Below are 19,098 nucleotides of genomic sequence, written 5' to 3' on the forward strand. Positions count from 1 at the left end.
CAACCAATGGGGTGTTATAATTACAAGTAAAATGTGAGTTACAGTACAACAATACAATATCAATATAAAGGCTGGGTCAAGAAACAGGAGGGGGGGGGAGTGAGTGATTAGTGGTATGCAGACGAGCGGCTGGAAGCAGCGAGAGACTCTGAAGCCCTGTAGGGTAAGGACAACGGAGCAGTGTGATGGTGATCTTCGGTAGGGGAGGGGCAGCGAAGAAGTGTAAAGAAGGGCTAGAGAGAGATTTAAGTAACAAGCGCACACCAAAAACAAAGGTAAAAAAAAACAGCAAAGGGTTTGGGAAGTTTCACAGGGGGAGAAGCAGCAAGGGGTTTGGGAAGTTCGGAGGGTGATGCAGACGCGGGGGGGGGGAAGCAGCAAGAAGTTGGGAAGTTCGGAGAGAGTGCAGATGCGGGGGAAAAAGCAGCAAAGGGTTAGGGAAGTTATACAGGGGGAGAAGCAGCAAGGGGTTTGGGAAGTTCGGAGGGTGATGCAGACGCGGGGGGGCAGCAAGGAGTCGGGAGGTTCGGAGAGAGTGCAGATGCGGGGGAAAAGCAGCAAAGGGTTATAACAGGGAGACACGGAGGAGCACACAGAGGGGGAGATTGGAGCGGGGGAAAAACAGACACGGGAAAGTTCAGGGAGAGATCGGGACAGCAGGAAGGCGAATTTAAGGCAGCAAAAAACCTTATCTATCTTAACCAACGACTAGGCAAAACAACCAAATATCACAATTCTAAGCAAAGCTATAACAAGCAACTATACGAGCAACAAAACAGTAAACTATAACAAGGCAGTTTGAACTTACAAACTACAATCTTAACAAACTATGACTTATTAAACTAAAAAAACAAGACCTGTGGTGCACCTTATGCTATGGAGGTTACAGAGGGCAGAGTGGTAGTGTCCAGGACCCAGCTCCCAGGAAGCCAAGGGATGGTGGCTACAGCGGTGGATACAGCTGAAAGCAGAGAGCCCCAAGGTAAAGTCCACAGGAGCAGAGCTTAGCAGCGGCACAAACTTATTTTTAGCGGCAAAGAGCGTGGAGTTTAAGAGAGGTTTTAAGACACAGACCAAGGTTTAGCTTGAGTCTGTGTGCTGGGGAAACAGAGTCAGCAGCTAAAATAATAAAATAAAAGGATAGAAAGTTTTACAGAGGGATTCTTACCAGTCCCCAAGGCAGCAGCAAAGGCAGAAGCAGCAGCAACATCAGAAGAGGCAAGGAGGGCTCGGTACAGTCTCAATAATCAGGAGATCTCTCAGGTAGCAATTCGTTCTTCGTGGGGGGGGGCGTTCAAAAAACGGGGGTACGCTCAAAAATAAAACGAGAGTGGAGAAAGGACCCCCCAGAACCCCTGGCTGATCAGACCAGGCAGCAATGCAGGAACCTTTCTGAGGTGTGTTTCAAAAATGTCTGGTTTTAAAGGCAAACTTGGGCAGTTTCCCGCCAGTAATCCTGATAGGCTCCCTCTGTCACAGGGGAGGGGGCACAGGGAAAAAACTGAAGGTAAGCCCAGAGACATGCCTGGACATAGTCCTGTGCAATAGGTGACTCAAGAGCACATGAGGCCTATGACTCATGCCCAGGACCTTAAAAACACATTAGGTCTTGCAGCTCTGGACATTGCCTACCCTACACCAAGCCCAGGCTCAACGAGGTGATAACAGGACTAACCCTTTGAACAGGGCAGTGGTCCCACTTAGCACGCAGCACAAGTGGCCCTCCCTTTGAGAATGGCAGTGGCCCTGGAAAACAACTTAACAGCCAGGGAAGGACGGCCACAGGAGAACAGAAAACAAAATAGAGTCTGGGGACAGCTGTAAGAAACAAAATGGAATAGGGGATAGCTGTAACAGACATGCCCCCCTGGCCGACCTGAACGGGCTGTGAGGGGGATGTCCCATGCAAAGACCAAAAAAAAAAGGAAAAAAAAGGTTTTACAAGTCGTCGTCTTCGTAGTATGGAGGTGGTGGTTTGCTGCTGTCCAAGGGGATGGAGGAATACCTCACCTGCAAAGGCAGGGCTGACACAACCTTATGAATTAGCTGCTTGACCACTGCTATCCCCAACAGAAAGGCCACAAGAACAATAGCCACAGTAATAAGCCACTGCTTGATGGACTGAGCCCAGGTCCCCAGCCCCCAGCTGGACCACTGAGCTTGCCACCAATCCCACTGCTTACGCTCTTCATGAATCTGGACGGCGAGGGAGGATAGTTGGTCAGCCACGGCTGAGACGTTGTTCCACCCAGGCTGAAGGCGCAGGCAACATTGTCCTTTAAAGCGAGGATCGAGGTCCTCCAAGGCGACACAAAAGTCCTTCTGTAGGATGGTCTGGATCAGAAGACGGTTCTGCTCGGCGTAGTTGGCTAGGATAGTGAGGGCGTCGCTGGTACGACGAAGTCCTTCTGCTGTGATGTTGGTGAGGGCCTCCAGACCAAGCGACAGTCCACGGATTTGCTGTAAAGTTAAACTGTATGTACCCTCCTATGACCATCTCGGTGGCTGACTTGAGTCGCTCCCATGCGGTGGCTGTTTGTCGTTTGCGTGGTGAGGAGAAGAAGGGGCGACGGTGGTGAAAGAGCCCTCCTCCCTTTATGACGAGTTGCCCGATGGCACATACCCCCTTTGGGAATGCGGGTAGAGCAGTCCGGGCAATGTTGTTCCCACAGAGCCACACTTGTCCTGGGGAAGAGGGTAAAAACTGGTCATGGATGGAGCTTCGCTGGGGGGATTTCTGGCCGGGTGGTGTATCGACCTCCATCCATAGTAGGTGGGCGGCTCTGACCTGTCTCAGTTCTACATGGGTCTGAGCTGTGGATAAATATTGGGTGGGGTTAAACACTGTACTTGTTGAAAGATGATTAATAAACCTGGTGAACTCAGTGCGGTATCTTGAGCTTCCTTTCTTGGGGTTTGAGTTAGGCCGAGGTCCTATGAACCATTGGGTGCAATTGGGATACTGCCCCAACGGAGTGGGAATGGAGAAGCCAAAGAACACGATGCAGGAGGCTGCTGGGAGTGGTCCTGTCACCACAACAGGGGCGAATGAGTTGGGTCTTCGGTCGTCGCTGGTGGTGTTGCACGTGAACAGAGGCCGATGAACCCAGTCTGTGTTGTTGCAGGCTGAAGCTGGATGCTGTGGAGTCTGGTTCGTGCGGGGGAGGAACTTCTAGAGGAAGGGGGACCCTCCCTCTGAGGCCTTTGGTCTTGTACAGGCAACGCAATCGTGTGACGGGGGGACATCTGACAGGTTCCCGATGAGGACCTCCTGTAGGGCGTAGGCTCTCAACCAGGCAACCAGGGGGTTTTCTCGAGGCAGGGCGGCAATCATGGCGACTGATTCCTATGGAGACATAAAAGAAAAGTGGCCCATCTAGGGCCTGTTATGACCGAACACTAAGCCATTTGTGGTGGACCAGGTCAGGCTTGCCCCGTCCATATATTTGAATATGATAGGTGTTAGGGAACCGGCCAGGTGTGATGATGGTGGCTGCTAGTGGAGTGCAGGTTCCCTGGGCATTGGGAATAGAGACCCACACTGGCTGAGAAATACTATAGGCAGGTTTCCAAGGTTTCTGCGGTTTAGGAGCGATCTCTGGCCATCGGCTGTATGCTGTATTAAGGGAAATGAGGGCTTGAGGCAGCACCCGGTCCCACCCCTTGTAATCAGGGGTGCCAAGTATGGCCTGAATTTGGGTCTTCAGCATTCCGATTCGTCTCTCCACCACTCCGCCGCTTTGGGGGTGATATGGCAGGTGGGTGTGAAGACGCACCCCCCACTGGGACACCATCTGGTCCATAGCTTTACTGGTGAACGGTGGCCCTCCATCGGTCTGGATCTCTTCGGGTGCCCCCCAGGCAGCAATTACCTGGAGAAGGGCTACAGAAACAGCTGGTGCAGTAGATCGCCTGAGGGGAGAACACATTAACTGACGAGACCCTAGGTCAACTATTACAAGCCCCTTTGGATACTGTTTGGCCCCCGGGAGGGGGCCAATGAGGTCCATCTGCCAGGTTTTACCTGGGCTAAAGTGCTCAGGGCTATAAGCACCATGAGCATAGACAGGCTTGTTAGTGACTCATGCCTGTTGGCAGCTCAGACACCCTTGGACAGCTTGGGTGCACTGCTGCCTAGACACTCTCGATGTTCGTCTCCCTCGGTCAGTCAACAGCTGATGTAGGGCACGGGGAGGCAGGTACCCCCACTCTTTATGAAGCCAGGTGATGAAGGGATCACTGCAAGAGATAATGTTAACCTGGGATGTGTTACACTTATATTCTCGGAGTTGTAGATCCAGGCTGGACTGAAGAGGGTTACTGTCAGACCTGTGTGAAGGACAATGAGTAACAAACCATGGCAGCTTGGACTGTGCTGCCAGTTGAGTAATCTGTGCCCATATTTCTTCATGAGCGGTGGGCCGTCCTTCTCCCATCAGCATGGACACGCAGTAGCTTGAGTCCACTCCCAGGACCACGCGTGTTTTCGGGTGGGCTGCCACAATGTGAGAGGCTGCCAACAGGAGGCCTTCTGCTTCGGCCTTCTGAGCTGAGCTGGAAAAATCTAAGGGTTTAACTTTGAGGGTGTTACAGGTAGCACACAGCATTCCTGCTCGGGGAGAAGGCGATGTGCCCCCATCAGATACAATCCAAGGGGCATAGGCACTCAGTTGAGCAATAGCCCCCGGCTCAGTGGGAGCTGCAGTGGAGGAGGACTTGAGGGCCCAATGGCCAAATACCTCTTGGGCCTGGTAAACGAGTCGCTCCCAGGTAGCAGGGGCTCCCTGGAACTGGGGGTCCAGGGTGAAGGTGAGGTATGGAGAAGCTCCACATGAGGCCCCTTTAGGGTGCCTGTGGCAGATTTACCCAATGGGAGAGCACACTGGACAGCAAGCATGGTAATGCCCACATGACGATATTTGGGTCCTGACAGCTTCCGGGCCTGATTGTGGATGGGGAGGTCCTCTTGAGACACAGTTACGGCCACATGGTCTGAGGACACAGTGAGGGTAATCTCAATAGGGTTGGTGGGATTCCATCAAGCCAAGGTGGGCCCAGAGCCCAACCAGGCAGCCAGGGAAGACACCGCCTGCTTGGCCTCTGGTGTCCAAGGGGTTTTAATGTTCCTGGCATATCGCTGCAAAACAGATAGTTGTGGCAACAAAGCAGCAGGGAGAAACTGTCTGTGATAGTTAATTACACCTAACACATGCTGCACTTCACGTCTGGGGGGAGCTACCCCCAAGGGGAAAGAATTGGTGAGTGGGTGGTAAGTTAAGTGGCGTAGCTGTCCCTTTTCTACAGTAAAACCTAAAAATTGAAAGGTAGAAGTAGCAGTGAGGGTACTGTAGTTTTAGGCAAACTGAGGTTCCACCCATCGGTGGATAAAGCGGCCTGAACCTGTTCAGTGACCTTTTGTACTTCAGTTGGTGTGGTGCCAGTTATAAGAATGTCGTCCCCGTAATAGACAACATGAATGTTGGGGAGGGATGGTACCTTCTTTAATGTGCGGGTTAGGGCCTCACTGGCACAGGCAGGTGAGTTTTTGTACCCTTGGGGACACGCTTGCCATTGGTACTGGGCTCCCTGGTAAGCAAAGTTTAACAATTCCTTGGGGTCATAGAGGGGGATCTGATAAAACATATCTTTTAGGTCTATTGTACAGGCCCATTGGTTAGTGTCATCCAGTAGGATGCGTTCTATAGTGGGGATATCCCATTTGGTGGCGAATGCTACTGATCGTATGTGTTTGTTAGCGGCGCGATAATCTATAACCATCCTATACTCATTGGTTTTGTGTGGTTTTGGTATTCCCCATGCACTGGACAAGTATTTGCTCGCTGACACACACCGAATCTTGTTATCATTAAGCAGTGTTTCAATGAGCTGGGCAATGTGTGGTTGACCTTCTGGGGCTGTGGGTATGGGTCTGTATTTCCAGGGTGTGGGGTTGAGAAGTTCAGGTTCATGGGGGGCACTGGCACCCGATAGGGTGACTGGTAGTGCATCGAGCAAGGCTTCGGCCAGTTTAAAACGCCGTAGCTCCTGAACCCCAAGGAGTGGCATGGGTCCCACTAGGGCCCGAAATGTTACTGGTGTGTGGCCTATGGATGCGTGTTCCTTTACTTCTGCATGGGGTTCTGTGCTGTTGAGGTCTTGCACATAAATGGTGTGTCCTGTGGGGGTGTGAGGGACGTGAGGAGGAACAATGGACACCTGTGCCCCCGTGTCCAGCAAAAAGGGGATGACGAGACCCTTGTCAAAAACTAGCGGATAATAGGGGTGGGGGTCCCCTTGCCAGGTGCTGGCCGCCGCCAAGCACCCGGCCATTACCCGTTTTTTGGCTGGGAAGGTTCTGGGCGCTCTTCCCATCCCAGAGCTATGGCCAAGGCTCTTTGCTGCTCACTATTGAGCTTACGTACAACCTCCTTAGTGAGGCCCTTGTACAATAAGAACCCCAAAATTTTGCGTTCTGTAAATGAATGCTGTGAGTACTGGGGCCTGGGTTGTGAACTGGCATGTGGGGGGTGTGGACTGACGTGTGGTGGGGGTGGACTGATGTGTGGTGGGGGTGGACTGATGGGTAGAGCTTGGGCTGAGGGCCATCTTATTTTCTCGAGGGCTTCATAGAGTCGCCCAATGGGGCGCCTAGCATATCCCCTTAGCCACAGAACTGCCCCAGTGTCAGGGGTGGTACTGCTATCCATGGCTAAGTCAATGGCAGCTTCGTCTATGGGTATCTCGGTGGGGTCAATAACATGTCTGAAGGCATTGACCTGGTTAATCTGGGCCTGAGTAAGCCCGAGAGGGTGTTGGGTAGGGGACCACAGCATGATGGACCCCCCTGCGATGGCACATCTGAGGGAAGAGATGTCCTTGACGCTTCCTCTGGGGACTTGGATCCCTTGAAGGGAGTGCTGTAAATGGAGGAAGGCCAGTGCTGGGGCAGTCAGGGGCCATGCAGTGTTAGATATTACCAGGCTCCCTGAGAGACCCCTGGACCAGCTACTGGTCCTGGCTAATACTATGCCCTCTTCTCTATCCACTAGCTCTTGTCCGTTTTCCAGAGTCAGGCGGCCTAGCCACAGTAGTGGTGGCTCATTGGCCCCCCTAGCGGTGTCCGAGATGAACTTCTTCATCTCTGCTTTGGAGCGGGGTCAGAGTTCTGTCACCTGTGTGGTGTTGCCCTGGTTATCAATCTTTATACGACTGATGGATACCGGCAGGGCTTCACCAGAGGTGACAGTGGTTGCAGGTTCATGGGCTTGGGCCTCTAGAGGGGCTGAAGGTAGGGCCGAGTATAGTGGGGTTTTCTTGAGGGGAGATGAGGCCTCTGGGTGGGTATATGGGGGAGGTTTTTCAGGGGATTTATTGGGACTGGGCAGGCTAGGGGTCAGTGGTGGTCCCTCCTGGCTAGGCTGGCTAGCGGCCTCCTTGGCCGAGGTCATTAGGGCCCCATGGAAAACAGCTAGTTTATCAAGGGCCTGAGTCAGGATCTCATAGGTAACTGTGGCTACCTTTTGGGGCTTATATATGTCATGCCACAGTTTCTTGGGCTTTTGAATTTCATCCAGCTTCTGCACCAGTTCTGTTAATATCCGGTGGGTGGGGGACCCCTGCAAAATTTGAGGTTCAGGGGCAAGCTTAGATGGAGCCCCCCCGCAGGCTTCCACAACCCTTCCCACCTCTCTCCAGAGGCGGGTGGGATCTGAATCTGCGGCTGGCTCTCCTGCCTTAGTGCAGACTGGCCGGAGGCTGGAATCAGCAGGGCTGGCCCTGAATGTGGGGTGGCAGGTTAAGAGGCACCCCACATCAGTGAACCCCAGGTGGGTGGTATACACCCTGGAGCTCTGGCCTTTGCCAATAGTACAGACCCATTCTAGGGCCTCAGGCTGCTGTTTACTTTGCAGCAAGTGGTATTGTAGGTGGTTGGTCTGATCTTCCTCTGTCCCAGAGGTCTTGGCCTCTTTCCAGGGACAGGGAGGGCAGTAATTGTTACCCCAAGATCCTGTTTGTGACGCCATGTCCCTGCCTGCATGTATATGGGAATTTGGGGAGCAATTACCACACAGCTGGGGTTCCAATTAATTTCTCTATTAAAGGAAAAAAAAGGAAGTGGTGGGAAATTAATAATGAAATACGATGGGATGGGGTGTATAGGGTGTTTACAATAGACAACGATGCGGGGGGGTTCTTCTTATTGAACAGTGTAGGGAGTTCTAATAGTGGGCTACAGCAAGTGGGATTCAGCACAATGGGATACAGTACAGTCAATAAGCAACTCTAGATACAGTGTGGAAATGCAAAGAGTACCCAAAAGAAATGCAAAATAAAATGGTAGCTTCTATATGAGTTAATAGCTATATACACAATGTAACACAGTGGCATCAATGTAAATACAAAGTATATCAGAAAAGTGGAGGCAACCAATGGGGTGTTATAATTACAAGTAAAATGTGAGTTACAGTACAACAATACAATATCAATATAAAGGCTGGGTCAAGAAACAGGAGGGGGGGGAGTGAGTGATTAGTGGTATGCAGACGAGCGGCTGGAAGCAGCGAGAGACTCTGAAGCCCTGTAGGGTAAGGACAATGGAGCAGTGTGATGGTGATCTTCGGTAGGGGAGGGGCAGCGGAGAAGTGTAAAGAAGGGCTAGAGAGAGGTTTAAGTAACAAGCGGACACCAAAAACAAAGGTAAAAAAAAAAAACAGCAAAGGGTTTGGGAAGTTTCACAGGGGGAGAAGCAGCAAGGGGTTTGGGAAGTTCGGAGGGAGTGCAGATGCGGGGGAAAAAGCAGCAAAGGGTTAGGGAAGTTATACAGGGGGAGAAGCAGCAAGGGGTTTGGGAAGTTCGGAGGGTGATGCAGACGCGGGGGGGCAGCAAGGAGTCGGGAGGTTCGGAGAGAGTGCTATAGCAAGTGGCTATCCCTTTGAGAAGGGCAATGGCTCTTGTTAAACAACTTAAGGGGTCCTCCCTTTGAGAAGGGCAGTGGCCCTGGTAAACAACTTAGCAGCCAGGGAAGGGCAGCCACAGGAGAACAGAAAACAAAATGGAGTCTGGGGATAGCTGTAAGAAACAAAATGGAATAGGGGATAGCAGTAACAGACAATAAAGAATCAAATGGAAGCTCATGGAGGGAGGGAGGGGGCTCCATGAGGACTCCAGCTATCCCACAGTCCACAGCAGTCTCCGAAAAAGATTTACATTCTTGGCTGAGCTCCCAATGCCTGTAGCTTCAAACACATTGTCCTGCGTGGTTCAGGGTATAGCTTGACAATTTACTCCCCTCCCCCCCACATGAAAGAAAAGGGAAAGAAGTCGTTTCTTGACTTCTTTCAATGTCACCCTATGTGTACTGAATGCTGCTGGTAGACGCGATGCTGCGGCAGTGAAGAGCAGTATCTGCTCTTCTCCCCTCCCTGGTGGCAGATGGTGCAGTAGCTGTCCTTGTCATCAGCTCGTGAGTGCTCCTGGCTGGCCTCAGGTGAGGCTGGCTGGGGGCATCTGGGTAAAAATAGGAATGATTCTCGGTCATTCCCAGTAGATGGTACAGAACGGCTGGTAACCGTCTTCATCATAGCAACTGGGGGCTCCATCATCCCCCTCTCTTTCCTGTGTAAAGAAAAGATTCTGTACTGCCTGGACTATCATAGCAGTGGGATGTTGGGCTCCTCTCCCCTGCACCGCTTAATGTTCTGCCTGGACTGTCATAGCACTGGAAGGCTGCCTCCCCCTCATTTTATCTCACTAACAAGTCACTGTTTCTTATTCCTGCATTCTTTATAACTTCATCACACAAATGGGGGGGACACTGCCACGGTAGCCCAGGAAGGTTGGGGGAGGAGGGAAGCAAAGGGTGAGGTTGTTGTAGGGTCACCCCTCGTGAATGGCATGTAGCTCATCATTTCTGTGGGATCTGACATGGAGCAGCTGTGCTCTCTGATACACTGGTTCTCTAGTACACTTGCCCCATATTCTAGGCAGGACTGACTCTATTTTTAGAAACCATAAAGGAGGAATTGACTCAGGGAGTCATTCCCAGTTTTGCCTTTGAGCCCCCAACCAACCTCAGCCAGCAGCAGACAGTACAGAACGACAGATAATGGTCATCTTACAATAGCAGTGGACGGTACAGAATGACTGATAATCATCTCTGCTATCATGTAAAAGCAAACGAAAGCTACTGTGTAGCGCTGCAGTAACGCCTCTGTTAGCGGCATCCAGTACACATACAGTGACAGTAATAGAAAAGCTGAATGGGCTCCATGGTTGCCGTGCAATGGTGTCTGCCTGGGCGATCCAGAGAAAAAGGGCTCGAAATGATTGTCTGCAGTTGTTTTCCCGGAGGAAGGAATGAGTGATGACATTTACCCAGAACCACCCACGACAATGATTTTTGCCCCATCAGGCATTGGGATCTCAACCCAGAATTCCAAGGGGCGGGGGAGACTGCGGGAACTATGGGATAGCTACAGAATAGCTACCCACAGTGCAACGCTCCGGAAATCGATGCTATCCTCGGACCATGGACGCACACCACCGAATTAATGTGCTTCGTGTGGCCGTGTGCACTCAACTGTATACAATCTGTTTTACAAAACCAGTTTATGTAAAATTGGAATAATCCCGTAGTGCAGACATACCCTTTGTCTGGATCTGTAAAAGCAGCAAAGAATACCACAAAAGCTCGTGCTCCAAAATGTCTGTTAGTCTATAAGGTGCCACAGGATTCTTTGCTGCTTTAAAAGTGAAAAAGCCTTCCAGCATGCCAGACGTATTAGCACAACACTGAAACTGTTAAAGAGCCATTCAAGTAGTAATGAAGCCATTTAACAGGCATTTGCCAACCCCCAGGTATATACTGTCAGTTTCTGAATTTACTGACAAAACCAGTTGTGCATTACTGTAATATTTACACAGAACATGTTAGTCTACAGGAGCTTGGGGCTTGTCTACACTGGCACTTTACAGTGCTGCAACTTTCTCACTCAGGGGTGTGGAAACCCCCCCACCGAGCACTGCAAGTTTCAGTGCTGTAACGTGCCAATATAGACAGTGCACCAGCGCTGGGAGCTACTCCCATCTTCGGGGTAGGTTTTTTAGAGCACTGGAAAAGCTCTCTCCCAGCACTGTGCTGCAACTACACAAGCCACACTGAAGCGCTGCTGTTGCCAGTGTAGACAAGCCCTCAGTTTAAAATTTGCTTTAAAAATGTTTCATTAGTGTGCTGCTGAAGATTATATAATCACATCTCTCAAAAATCCTTGCATAGATTTTTAGATGCACAATTTGAGTCTTCATCTTTAGCCTTAAATGCTTGGATTTTTTTTTTAATAGATGACCTCAGGAGGTAATCTAGTCCAACCCCCTGCTCAAAGTAGGACCAATCCCCAGACAGATTTTTGCCCCAAATCCCTAAATGTCCCCCTCAAGGATTCACAACCCTGGGTTTAGCAGGCCAATGCTTAAACCACTGAGCTATCCCTCAAAAGGCCACCCTTATCTAAAATACACGTGAGCCCAGGCTGCTGTCAGGCATAGGGGAACCAGTTTAATAATATTGCATAGGGCCCCATAAATCCTAAGGACAGCCCTGACCTTCAGAACTGGTAAACAACAAACCAGGGATGGGCTTGTAGCCAAATCCTGAATTTGAAAAGCTCTGAACTCTAGAGGAGATGGGATCCAAATCTGAAGTTGATAGCTGTCCTGTATGTCTCATCTCTCTCAATCCCAGCCTCACTCTGCCTGCCTTCCATTCTCCTGATAGCCACCATTCTTCCCCGACAACCTCCTTTCTTTTCCTCCTCATCTCCCCTCCATTAATATCCCTCTTCTACTTACATTGTCTCGCCCACTCTCTTACTGCTATTAACTCACCCAAATCTGCCTTTCCTCTGTATTCCACCCCAGTCCCCAGAATCCTTTAAATAAACCCCCACGGACACAAAAACAAAAATAAAGAAAAAAATAATTTAAAACATTGATTTAAAAGTAGAAATAACATTTGCCAAATATAATATGGGTCCCTCTTTTTGTTTCTTGTATCCCCTCTCTCCCACCCTCATTTTAAGTGACATCCTGGGTCCATTTAAGTCAATGGCAAAACACCCGATAAGTATGGTGGGGCAGGATTTCATCCTTTGTCCTGTAAGCTCTTTGATTAGGAACCATCTCTATTTTGTGTTTAATGAATGCCTCATGCAATGGGCTCCCAGTTTCAGTTGAGGGCCCTAAGTACTACTGTAATACAAATAAATGAATAAATAAATAATCATCATAATAATGTTTTAAAAGGGTAAACAAGACAACCCAGATAATTATAGGCCTGTTAGCCTGACATCAATCCCAGGCAAGATAATGGAGTGGCAGGTATGGGACTGAAAGAATAAAGAATTAAAGAAGAATATTGTAATAAATGCAAATCAACTAACTTGATATCTTTTTGGTTGATAAGGGTAATAGCATTGACGTAATATATTAGACATCCGTAAGTGATTTGATGTGGTACTGCACAACATTTTGATTAAAATACAAAATGATAAAATTAACATGGAACAAATTAAATGGATCAAAAACTGGCTAGATGACAGATCTCAAAATGTAATTGTAAATGGGAAATCACCATTCCAATGGGTTCCCAAAGAGATCGGCTATTGGCCTACACTATTTAATATTTTTATCAATGACCTGAAAGAAAACATAAGTTCATCACTGATAAAATTTGTAGATTACACAAAAACTGAGGGAGTGGTAAATAATGAAGAGCAGAGGTCACTGATTCAAAGCGATCTGGATTGCTTGGCAAATGGAGTGCAAGCAAACAATATGCATCTTAGTACAGCTAAATATAAACATATACTTCTAGAACAAAGAATCTAGGCTGTAATTACAGGATAAGGGGCTCTATCCTGGGAAGCAATGACTCTGAAAAATGTTTGGGGAGTTGTGGTGGGTAATCAGCTGAACAAGAGCTCCCAATGTGACACTGTGGCCAAAAGAGCTAATGCGATCCTGGGATGCATAAAACAGAGGAATCTCAAGTAGAAGTAGAGAAGTTACTTTACCTCTGCATTTAGCACTGGTAGTGCTGGAATCCTGGTCCACTTCTGGTGCCCATAATTCAAGAAGGATGTTGATACACTGGAAAGAGTTTAGAGAAGACCCACAAGAGTGATTAAAAAATTAGAAAACATGCGTTATAGTGAAAGACTCAGGGAGCTCAATATATTTATCTTAGAAGAGAAGAATAAGGGGTGACTTGATTACAGTTTATAAATATCTACATGATGAACAAATACTTAATGATGGGTTCTTCAGTATAGCAGAGTAAGGTTAACATGACTCAATGGCTGGAAGTTGAAGCTAGACATATTCAGACTGGAGATTAGAGTTGCCAAGAGTCTGGTTTTCGACCGGGACACTGCCTTAGCCCTGTTGTGCCACTTACTGGGAGCTGCCTGAGGTAAGCGCCGCCTGGTCAGAGCCTGCACCCCAAATCCCCTCCCACACCCCAATCCCATCCCACACAATAACTCCCTCCCAGAGCCTGCACCTCCTCCAGCACACCAACCCCCTGCTACAGCCCTGAGCCCCCTTCTGTACCCCAACCCCCTCATTCCTGGCCCTACCCCAGAGCCCCACCCCCAGCTGAAGCCTGCACCCCCTCCTGCACCCCAACCCCCTGCCATAGCCCTGAGCCCCCTCCTGCACCCGAAACTCTTCATCCCTGGCCCCACCCCAGAGCCCACACCCCAGCTGGAGCCTGCACCCCCTCCCACAGAGCGAGCGACAGAGGGAGTGGGGATGGAGTTAGCAGGAGATGGGCCTAGGAGAATGGGCAGGGCAGGGGATGGAGCCTCAGGAAAGGAGCAGGGGTGGGGCAAGGTGGTTCAGTTTTGTGCTATTAGAAAGATGGCAAGAAATAAGATGTAAATTTTTGACAGTGAGAGTAATTAACCATTGGGACCGTTTACCAAGGGTCATAGTGGATTCTCCATAATTCAGAATTTGTAAATCAAGATTGTATGTTTTTCTGAAATATATGATCTGGGAATTATTTTGGGTAAGTTCTATTGTCTATATTACACAAGAGGGCAGACTGGATGATCACAGTGATCCTTTTTGGCCTTGGAGGCTATGCATAACAATAATGTATAGATAATTAAATAAAACTCCATATCTGAACACTGCTGAACATTTGGAAAGTTTGGATTGAAAGTGAGCTTTGGATCAGAATTTAACCATTTGAGCCCATCTCTAGAACAATACCTCAATCTATAACAAGATACACAGATATCAGAGGGGTAGCCATGTTAGTCTGGATCTGTAAAAGCAGCAAAGAATCCTGTGGCACCTTATAGACTAACAGACGTTTTGGAGCATGAGCTTTCATGGGTGAATACCCACTTCGTCAGATGCATGTAGTGGAAATTTCCAGGGGCAGGTATATATATGCAGGCAAGCTAGAGATAATGAGGTAGTTCAATTAGGGAGGATGAGGCCCTGTTCTAGCAGTTGAGGTGTGAAAACCAAGGGAGGAGAAACTGGTTTTGTAATTGGCAAGCCATTCACAGTGTTTGTTTAATCCTGAGCTGATGGTGTCAAATTTGCAGATGAACTGAAGCTCAGCAGTTTCTCTTTGAAGTCTGGTCCTGAAGATTTTTTGCTGCAGGATGGCCACCTTAAGGTCCGCTATAGTGTGGCCAGGGAGCTTGAAGTGTTCTCCTACAGGTTTTTGTATATTGCCATTCCTAATATCTGATTTGCGTCCCTTTATCCTTTTCCGTAGCGACTGTCCAGTTTGGCCGATGTACATAGCAGAGGGGCATTGCTGGCATATGATGACGTATATTACGTTGGTGGACGTGAATGAACCGGTGATGGTGTGACTGATCTGGTTAGGTCCTGTGATGGTGTCGCTGGTGTAGATATGTGAGCAGAGTTGGCATCGAGGTTTGTTGCATGGATTGGTTCCTGAGTTAGAGTTCCTATGGTGCGGTGTGCAGTTACTGGTGAGAATATGTTTCAGGTTGGCAGGTTGCCTGTGGGCGAGGATAGGCCTGCCACCCAAGGCCTGTGAAAGTGTGGGATCATTGTCCAGGATGGGTTGTAGATCCCTGATGATATGTTGGAGAGGTTTTAGCTGGGGACTGTATGTGATGGCCAGTGGAGTCCTGTTGGTTTCTTTCTTGGGTTTGTCTTGCAGTAGGAGGCTTCTGGGTACACGTCTGGCTCTGTTGATCTGTTTCCATATTTCCTCGTGCGGGTATTGTAGTTTTGAGAATGCTTGGTGGAGATTTTGTAGGTGTTGGTCTCTGTCTGAGGAGTTAGAGCAGATGCGGTTGTAATGGCTTGCCAATTACAAAACCAGTTTCTCCTCCCTTGGTTTTCACACCTCAACTGATAGAACAGGGCCTCATCCTCCCTGATTGAACTACCTCATTATCTCTAGCTTGCCTGCATATATATACCTGCCCCTGGAAATTTCCACTACATGCATTTGATGAAGTGGGTATTCACTCAGGAAAGCTCATGCTCCAAAACGTCTGTTAGTCTATAAGGTGCCACAGGATTCTCTGCTGAAGATACACAAATGCTCTTTGAGATAAATTCATTTGGTTTTCAAAACTGTCATCAAGGAAGAGAGGCAATTTTCCCCCCAAAATGTCCATAATTATTTATTCTGATTTTTATCAATGAATCCACTTTGTTTTTGTGCCCTTTTATATTCTCTTTCTCTGAATATTCCAGGAAATGAATTTACTAGCAGGAGTTTTTGCTGTGACAACAATTGTACAATTTTGTAGCAAATAGTACAGAATATTCTATGAAAACAATCTCCAATTTAAAATTATGTATATTTACTCTGAAAAACTGATTCCAAGGGTTGTATTCAGCCAGTCGTGGAACAAAAACATACCATGTAAACTGTTGTGGAAAATCGACCACACCGTTGATTTTAGATCAGACAGCCCAAGGCTCTTTTATTGATTACAGGTGTGCACACAGGGAGACAGTGGTTCCCTATGCAGAGGGAAGGCTGATCTCCCCTTCACAAACTTTACTCAGCTTTTAAAACTTTAAACCGCAAAGCATCACTCAGTAATACATTTAATACATTCCTTATTTGGCATTTGCATTGCTAATTTTGCAAAACACACAATTGATAATCTTCTTATATGGTTCAGCTATTGCAAATTCAGCGGCACTCTGTCATAACCATGTTGTTTTTTTGCTAGGTGGTCATGTGGGCCTGAATGTTCTGTGACCCTTGACTTGCGGTTACCTTAAGCAAGCACTTATTGCTACAATACAACCCACAAAGCTGCAATGGCTCCCCCGGGGCCCCCCTCCTTGCCTTCGGCTAGTACCTTTCCAGACAGTGTATTTGAGTAAACAACTTTTTAGGGAAGTAAGGGCAGTTTGGCTAAAGGCTAGGCCTGCAAAATTGTCTTAATAGCTGGAAAGTCCGTTGCAGGGGAACAACAGGAAAGCCCCCGTTAAGGAGGGGTTTTATCTTCCCTATTAAAACTATGTCTAAACAAATTAGTTCAAATGTCATACAAGTGCATTATAAATATTACAAATATCTGTTCATTCACATTTTATTACAAATGATTTAAAATATGTCTGACGTGCTTATTATTAAAGTATGTACAATAACTGATCATCTACTTCTAGTTACATTAACTGGGTCAGATTCTCATCTCAAATACATTTGAGTGAATCTGCAGGAACTTTAATTGATTTATTTTTATGGAGTTACTCCAGTTTCATGCTGATGTTACTGAGGATAGACTGTGGCCCAACCACTACAATTTCTATGTCTAAAGTGTCTCTTTTCTCAGCAAACCTTCTCTTGAGCACTTTATTAACATAACTTTCACCTGTAATCAGGCATATTATCTTTAAGTGCATTTTAGGTCAACCCTGTCACTCTCATGCAACTATCTATATTTAAAAGTTAAGTAATTGGAAAATTGTTAAAGATCATTATTGCATTGTAACATCCATGTGGTTGTTTATTCTCAGACACTCAGAGATCAAAACATTTCAGAAAGATTTCTGGTCAACAGCTCTTCAATTCTACCAAGATGAATAACTCTATTACATTAAACACAATAAGGAGATGAGTAAAATTTATTCGCAATAACGTAGAAAGTGGTGTTTCAATGGGTTTGCATGGTCTGGTTCCAGTATTTGTGTTTGTCAGTCTGTTTGGTTTGTTTGTTTGAAGGACCGTGTGCTGTAGCTGGCAGTTGGAGGTGGAGCTACTAGGAAGGTTTGAAAGCTAGAAGCCTCTGGTAATTGGCTGAGCCTTAACCAGTGGGCGGGGCATTCACTCAGGCCAGGGCTTTATAAAGCTGCGCACAAGCGACCAGGGAGCTTAGCGAACAGGAGCTGCTAACAGGGAGTTTTGCAAGGGAGTTGGGAAGGGGAGTAGGAAGGGAGGGGTGGTCCCTTGTCGGTCTCATCTGTGACCCATTGGTCCCCTGAACCTGTAAACTGAGCCACATCAAAAACCTTTCTGTTTACAGCAGAGCAGAGGGGACAGGGAGCTGTAGACGGGAATTTGAGAGAGTTTGACAGAGGGAGGCTTACAATGGTGAGGAGGACGCGCAACACCTGTGCCAGCACTGCTTCTGTCTCCTCCACCTGTGCCTGTAGCCAGACAGAGTACCAAAGCATGGATGCTTTTACCCAGATTCTGGTGTGGGCTTGCAAGGACTGTAATTTGCAATTTCCACTTACTGATATCCAGGCTGGGGGTGGCATCCAATGTGAAAGGTGCCTACTGGTGGAATCTCTCAGGCAGCAGGTGGGAGAGCTACAGGAGGAGGTGGCTAGGCTGAGGAACATCCATATCCATGAGCAATTCCTGGACAGTATCCATGTGGAGACAGCTGACGGTGCTGTCCCAGTTGACAGGACTACCGACACTCCAGTGGAGGAGGAGATGCCTCAGGGTGTATCTGACACACCAGTGGAGGAGGAGGCTCAGGGTGGACACAGCCAGCTGGTTACTTCTAGCAGCAGGCAGTGCTCCACCGCTGCTGCAAACCCTCCTGCTGTGGTAAAAGATAACCATTATGCTCTTCTTGATACAGGAGAGAAGAAATCACCCCCAATAGTTAAGGGGGTGAAGCCTCGTACCCCTAAGGCTGGGAGGTCTGCTGCCACCACTGATAAGAAACGTAGGGTAGTGGTGGTTGGAGACTCTCTGCTGAGGGGGACGGAGACACCCATCTGTCGCCCTGACCGTTCATCCCGGGAGGTATGCTGCCTGCCAGGGGCCCGTATCCGAGATGTTACAGAGGCATTGTCGAGGATTATCCGGCCTTCTGACTACTACCCCATGCTACTCATCCATGTGGGCACAAATGATACTGCGAGGTGTGACACTGAGCAGATCAAGAGTGACTACAGGGCTCTGGGAGTACGGGTTAAGGAGTTTGGAGCGCAGGTGGTATTCTCTTCGATTCTTCATGTTGAAGGTAGGGGTCCGGGCAGAGACAGATGCATCGTGGAGGTGAATGCCTGGCTGCGAAGATGGTGTCGCCAGGAGGGCTTTGGCTTCCTCGACCACGGGATGCTATTTGAGGAAGGACTGCTAGGAACAGATGGCGTTCACCTTTCGAAGAGGGGAAAGGCCTTATTTGCGCACAGACTGGCTAACCTAGTAAGGAGGGCTTTAAACTAGGTTCGACGGGGACAGGTGAGCAAAGCCCACAGGTAAGTGGGGAACAAGACCTGGGAGATGGGTTGGAAACAGGAGGGAGCACGGGCTATAATGGCAGAGAGGAAGGAGGGTCAGGGCAAAGCTGGGAGGCAAGATCAAACCAGTATCTTAGATGCCTTTATACAAATGCAAGAAGTATGGGTAATAAGCAGGAAGAACTGGAAGTGCTAATAAATAAATACAACTATGACATTATTGGCATTACTGAAACTTGGTGGGATAATACACACGACTGGAATGTTGGTGTGGATGGGTATAGTTTGCTAAGGAAGGATAGACAGGGGAAAAAGGGAGGAGGTGTTGCCTTATATATTAAAAATGTACACACTTGGACTGAGGTGGAGATGGACATA

Source organism: Gopherus flavomarginatus, chromosome 2 (genome assembly GCF_025201925.1).
Source record: "Gopherus flavomarginatus isolate rGopFla2 chromosome 2, rGopFla2.mat.asm, whole genome shotgun sequence".
NCBI classification, from domain to species: domain Eukaryota; kingdom Metazoa; phylum Chordata; order Testudines; family Testudinidae; genus Gopherus; species Gopherus flavomarginatus.